The following is a 7124-nucleotide window of genomic DNA, read 5'->3' as shown; positions in this document are numbered from 1 at the left end:
CTGTATCGTTGGACCCTCCGGTCCGGTCTTATAAAATCATACAACACACACACACACACATATATATATATATATATATATATATATATATATATATATATATATATATATATATCACATAGCACATATTCTCATACATAGCACATAAGACACTCTGTTCAACACATAATGCCACTCTAGGTAACGTATAGTGAGAAGACTCACCTCGTGTAACTCGGTAACTCGGAAATTTTGAACTCCGTGAAATAGGACCTAACCTTTGCCTAATCATATGAAATAAACACTCGATATCAACATATTTCCCAAGGCTAGACCAATCCCTCTAATCACTCTCAGGAAGGGGAAAAGACCATTTTACCCCTTACTTGACTCAAATACACTAAAGTTGACAAAACCCTAAAAGTCAACAAAAGTCAACCCTCCGGGTTACGCTGGGCGTACCCAGAGCCTTCACAGAATCGGGGTACACGACCCCTTACGCCACGCATACTGGGATTACGCCCAACGTAACACCCAGTTTCCTTATCCAACTCATTCAGGCCTTAATCAGTTAAGACTTTCGTCCAAAATCTAGATCTGACTCCTCTTATACGACTTAATCCATAAAGTCAAGACCTTTATGCCTTTGCATGGTTGTAAAGGTCACTTTGTGCTCAAAACACCCTTCCTCTTTCCATAATGGGACTATAACTCATGCATGACACTAGATCCACGACCAAGACTGGATTTTTGTGAATCCTCAACATAATACACACTAGATAAGGCCAGATCTAAGCTCATGGAGACTATTTGCACAAAAAGTCTCAAAATTTGAACCAAAACCCTAAAAATGGTCCAAAAAGCAAAACTTATGAAGAACAAGGAAAGCTCTGAGTTTTTTCCCTCAAAAGGGATCTCCAACCACTGTAGAACACAGATTTACACTTTTTCTTCAACTTCTAGCTCCAACAATGGCTCATTCTTCTCCTTCTTCACCTTGAAAAGATAACTTCAAGCTCAAAAACACACACACAAGCTAAAGCACGGATCTCAGCTCTCTAAGGACTCACTCAAGGGGATATGGTGGCTAGGGCAAAGGACAACATGTTCCTTTTATAGTGCACAAGCCAGAAATTAGGGCTTGCATCTGGGCTCACTACGCCTAGCGTAACCCCTGGGTACGCCCCGCGTACCCGGACGAGTCCGCGTCCAAAATAAGCGCGTGAGTACGTGCGGCGTACACCTCAATAGGCCCAACGTACTCACCAAACCAACATACCACTTAAGGGACTAATTTTACCAACTCTCAAAATAGAAGAGTCATAAAGCTTACCTGGATTTCGAGCTGTTACAATTCTCCCCCACTAGAACCAGACTTCGCCCTCGAAGTCTCATGCTCTGAACAACTCCGGATGCTGCTCCCGCATCTCCGACTCTGGCTCTCAGGTTAGCTCGGACCGTCTCCGATGTTGCCACTAGACCTGAACCAGGGGCACTTTCTTGTTCCTCAGAACCTTGATCCTCCGATCCAAGATTGTGATCGGCTTCTCAACATAATTCAGACTTGCGTCCACCTGGATATCCTCTAATGGTACCACTGCCGACTCATCGACAATACACTTCCTCAATTGCGACACATGGAAAGTATCATGAATCTGGTCCAACTCCGTAGGTAGCTCCAAACGGTACGCTAACTTGCCCACCCTCGCGATCACTCTAAACGACCCAATATACCGGGGTCCCAGTTTGCCCATCTTTCTGAATCGGATCACTCCTTTCCAAGGAGATACCTTAAGGAGCACAAAATCATCGACTTGGAACTCGAGCTCAGATCGTCGCCTATCCGCATAACTCTTCTGGCGACTCTGAGCGGTCAACAACCTCTGTCTGACCTGCTGGATCTGCTCTGTCGTCTGAAGCACTATCTCCGTACTACCCATCACGCGTTGCCCTACCTCACCCCAGAAAATGGGGGTCCGACACCTCCTCCCATACAACAGCTCAAAGGGTGGCATACCGATGCTCGAGTGATGGCTGTTGTTATAGGAAAACTCAGCCAAAGGCAAGTACGTGTCCCAACTTCCGCCGAAATCCAACACACATGCTCGGAGCATGTCCTCGAGCGTCTGAATCGTCCGCTCACTCTGCCCGTCAGTCTGTGGGTGGTATGCGGTACTAAAATGCAGCCTCGTACCCAACTCCTCATGGAATTTCTTCCAAAATCTGGAAGTGAAACGCACATCTCGATCTGAGACAATCGAGATCGGTACTCCATGTCGCGATACAACCTCTCTCACGTACAACTCTGCCAGCCTCTCAGCAGAAGAGCTCTCACTGATGGCAAGGAAGTGAGCGCTCTTCGTCAACCTGTCCACAATCACCCAAATTACATCGACACCCTAGCAGTCCTCGACAATTTGGTGATAAAATCCATGGTGATCTATTCCCACTTCCACTCGGGAACCTCCAACGGCTGCAACTTACCATGCGGACGCTGGTGCTCGGCCTTAACCTTGCGACAGGTCAAGCACCTCTCTACGAACCATGCGACATCCCTCTTCATACATGGCCACAAATACTCCCTTTTTAGGTTCAAATACATCTTAGTGGCCCCGGGATGGATCGATAATTTCGATCTATGCGCCTCCTCCATCAAGATGGTACACGCTCCGCCCATAAATGGCACCCAAACCCGACCCTGAAAGGTCATAAGTCCTCGACTATCGGTAACTAACTCCGATACCTGCCCGATCACTCGTTCCCTTTTGCGGTTCTCCGGTCTCACGGCCTCCGCCTGGGCCCCTCGTATGGTGTCCCACACCGGAGTCATCACTGTCAATCTCATGCAAACATCCTGTATTGAAGCGCCCTCCGCCCTACGACTCAGGGCATCGTCTACAACATTAGCCTTGCCCGGGTGGTATAGGATCTCGCAGTCGTAATCCTTTACCACATCCAACCATCTCCTCTGACACATATTTAGATTGGGTTGATCCATCAGGTACTTCAAACTCTTGTGGTCCGTGTATATGGTACACCAAACCCCATACAGATAGTGACGCCAAATCTTGAGGGCGAACACCACTACCCCCAACTCCAGATCGTGGGTGGGATACCTCGACTCTGTTAGGGTGCAAAGTCACTCTTGGATGTAGTGTTTTAGGCTTTCCTCTTTGTATGTGTAAATGGGTTGAGTCTTTCCTATAAATAAGAAGTGAGTGACTCCCATTAGGTAAGTGAATCCATTTGGAGTGTTAGACTAGAGAGAGAAATTTGTACAAACCCATTTTGTATATTCTTTCTAGATCTAATAAGAGCTTACAAAGATTTATTTACTCCATGTGTTCTTGATTTTACATGATGATTCACTAGATCTTTCTAATTCCGCACATGCCATCATAATCAACACCACATCAATTGCTATCAGAGCGGGTGTTCTTGATTTGATCAAGAATTGATCCTTGATGGCTTTCTTGATTTGGTGATTCATTTTATGATCTTGGATCTTCGTGTTTTAGAGAGTTTTGGATTCTAGAAATCAAATTCATCTTTGATTCTATTCATAATTCGATTTTCTTCACTAGAATTCAAGTGATTTTTACTTTCTCTCTCTAGAAAACCCATTCAAAATCACTTTCTTTCTCTAGAAATCTTCAAGTTTTTGTGATCATGGTGGATTTGCCATATGATTCTTGGATTGTGATCGTTAAAGATGTGAAATACAAAGTAAATGAAGATCAATTTTATGGGTTGGTGTTAAGCAAATTGATTTCATGGGGTAATATGGTTTCTTATGGAGGTTTGAAGGATGATCATGGAAGCTTGATATTTCAACCACTTTGTAAGATTGTTTGGTTGAATAAAATTGCCTTGTCCATATTAGTCCGTAGTAGAAATCAAAAGGAAGGAGAAGAAAGAGATTTGTTCAATAAGAAATACATTTCTCTAATTGAAAACCCAAATGATCTTCGTGCTCTTAAGTTTCTTGAAGTTCTTGATAATGGAGTTCAATGTGATGTTCTTGATGTTCAAGAAAAAGGAGTTCAAGTTTATGTTCAAGATGAAAAAGTTTTTTGCTCAATTGGAGTTCAAAACGATGATATTTTGTGTTCTTGTGATTCGTTTGAAGGAATGATTCCTTATCGGAAGCCGGTGATCCAAGAAAATCACAAGTATCAAACTCCAAAAGATTTGATTCAAATTCACAAAGTTGATGTTGTGGAAAGTGGGTTTGTTCATGGATTCAAGTCTTCAAGATGCAAAAAGATGAGAAAGAAAAAGAAGAAGAAGATCAATCGCAAAACAAGCGGGTTTACTCACAAAAATCGTCAAATGTTGTGAAGCCGAAATCCGTTAAACAAATTTGGGTTCCAAAGCAACAATCTCCAAGTGTTGTATTGAATTTGAAGTCAAAACCCAAAGGTGTTGGTGGTTCTTTTGAAGATGTTCTTGGATCGTTGAAGAACACGAAGAACGCGTTGTACATCTCGCATGGTGGGTGGTACAATGTTCGATTTGGAGATTTTCTCATTTGACAAAAGAACGAAGATCTTCCAAATTTGATTCGTTCGTCGAAAATGGATCTCGATTAGTCAAAAAGGTATCTCAAATTCTCAAATGGATTCCGAAACATCCATGATTTCGATTCGTACTTTACATTTTTCATTTTTGATCGATTTGTTTCGTTGGATCTATTCCGTTTCAACCCCATTATTGATCCAATTATTTTTTGTTTAGATCAAATCGTAAAAATCAAAATCAAATATTACCTTTTGTTTTGTCACTGTTCATCTACGTTTGTTTTCGAAACTCACATTAAACCAATATACCTTTTCATTCGATTCAAATCATTGAGCCCAAACAATTTAATACTGTTCATCATTGTTTCAAAATTGAGCCCAATCAATTCTTTTATGATCCGATAAGTATGGTTTTTAAGCCCAAATGTGATTCGATCAAAATTGAAATCGGATATGAAGCATTTCGTTTGTTCCTCATCAAACGCTTACAATGCTTGTACTCTCAAATGTTCTTGTTCATACGAACTGATGATGATCGAAAGTTACCGTTCACATCGGATGTTCTTTGGGATCAATTTCTTTGAGTCAAACAATTTGAGATATTGGACACTTTGGAGTCGAAATAGACATCGATTGTTGAATTTGATTTCGTTTCCTGGAAATTGAAAGTTTGATTTGGAGATTTCGAATGGATTCAATTTAGTCATGATGTCCAAAACAAAACCGATTTTAAACTACATTCGTTTGTGTCGATTCAAGGCTGATGGAAGAACAAAAATCGATTTCGATGGTTATCGAGAGATGTTTGATGATCGATTGTTGGTTACGACTAGAGACTAACGAATCGATGGTTGAAGGATTTGAAATCGAAAGTCTGTTCATTAACAGGGAAGATGGTTTTGAAATCGAATGTTTGATGTTGATGCTTTGGAATGAAACTCAAAAAGAACGAAGATTTTGAATGTCAATGATTGAGTTTGGTTCGCGATTGTTGATTGTGGTTGTTGGTTTGATTTCGAATCCTTACAGGTTGATAGTCAAGAGTCGATTGTGGGTATTGAAAGTCGATTGTTCAAGATCGATTGGTATTCTTTGAAATTTTGAAAACTTGATTTTTGAAAAATGAAAACTTGGAATCTGAGTTTGATTTTGGAGTTCTTGGGTTGATTGGTGAGGTCTAAAACCAAAGAACGAAGTGTCGATGATTTGGTTGGTTGTGTGAGTTCGCAAGTTCGATTGTTGATTTATGATGTATAAAGCTGAAGAACGAACTGGGAAGATGTTACAGGAGAACGAAAAATTGATTGCTTGTGTTTGGGGTGTGATAACGAAATGGGTTGATGGTCAAACTCACTTCGCATTTGGTTATAGAGATCAAAATCGAGTTCGCATCTATGGATCGATTCTGATGATCACTTGGAGTCGCATATGGGTGAATCAAAATGGAGTTCGCATCTGGGTTTCAAACATGAGTTCGCATTTGGTTAATTGGGTTAGAGATGCGAAGTATTCTCATCCATGGTTCGCATCCATGTTTCAGTCACGTGCGAAGAATTTGACGATGCGAAGTATTTCACTGGTTAGTGAATTGGGGAAGAAAACAGAAGTTTCGAAAAGAGTCCCTGCAGTTTCGTAATATTGGCAGTTTATACCCAACTTCGCATATGGGTAACATAAGCTGAGAAATTGTAGAATTTTTAGTTCCGGTCCCTGCAGTTTGTGCGAATTTACGCTTTATGCCCGGTTTCGCAAATGGGCTAGAGTTTCGCATATTTGGCTGATTTGGGCACAACGGGTCCCTGCAAGTTTCAGAAAGTGACAATTTCTACCCGGTTTTTGAAAAATCTTGCAACTTTCACCCAAAAAGTCAAAAAATTTCATAAATTGGAAATTTTTTGTGGGTTTTTCGTGCAAGATTTTTGGTGATTCATTTTTGATACACATTAAGGGGGAGTATCATGAAGACTATTCCTCGGGCGCTTCTCACCCTTAGTGGGTTTTATAATCATTTTTTGATTATAAAAAGGGGAGAATGATGGGTATTCAAAGCTTCTCGGGTTTGTCGAATATTCATTTGCGGATTTGAAGATCGGTGTTACTTCGAAGGGGAGTTTGGTCTTGATCGTGCTAGCTCGTTGGAGATTGAAGCCGGACATCCAGTCCTAACTTTGAGGGTGAGAATGTTAGGGTGCAAAGTCACTCTTGGATGTAGTGTTTTAGGCTTTCCTCTTTGTATGCGTAAATAGGTTGAGTCTTTCCTATAAATAGGAAGTGAGTGACTCCCATTAGGTATGTGAATCCATTTGGAGTGTTAGACTAGAGAGAGAAATTCGTACAACCCCATTTTGTATATTCTTTCTAGATCTAATAAGAGCTTACAAAGATTTATTTACTCCATGTGTTCTTGATTTTACATGATGATTCACTAGATCTTTCTAATTCTGGACATGCCATCATAATCATCACCACATCAGACTCATGAGGTTTCAGCTGCCTCAATGCGTATGCTATCACATGCCCTCTCTGCATAAGTACCACTCCCAACCCTGATATCGATGCATCACAGTACACCACGAAATCCTCCATCCCTTCCGGTAGTGCAAGCAACGGAGCTTCGCATAATCT

This window comes from Lactuca sativa, chromosome 8 (assembly GCF_002870075.4).
Source record: "Lactuca sativa cultivar Salinas chromosome 8, Lsat_Salinas_v11, whole genome shotgun sequence".
Classification (NCBI taxonomy): Eukaryota; Viridiplantae; Streptophyta; class Magnoliopsida; order Asterales; family Asteraceae; genus Lactuca; species Lactuca sativa.
The sequence above is the reverse complement of the archived record's forward strand: the minus strand, read 5'-3'. Positions refer to the sequence as shown.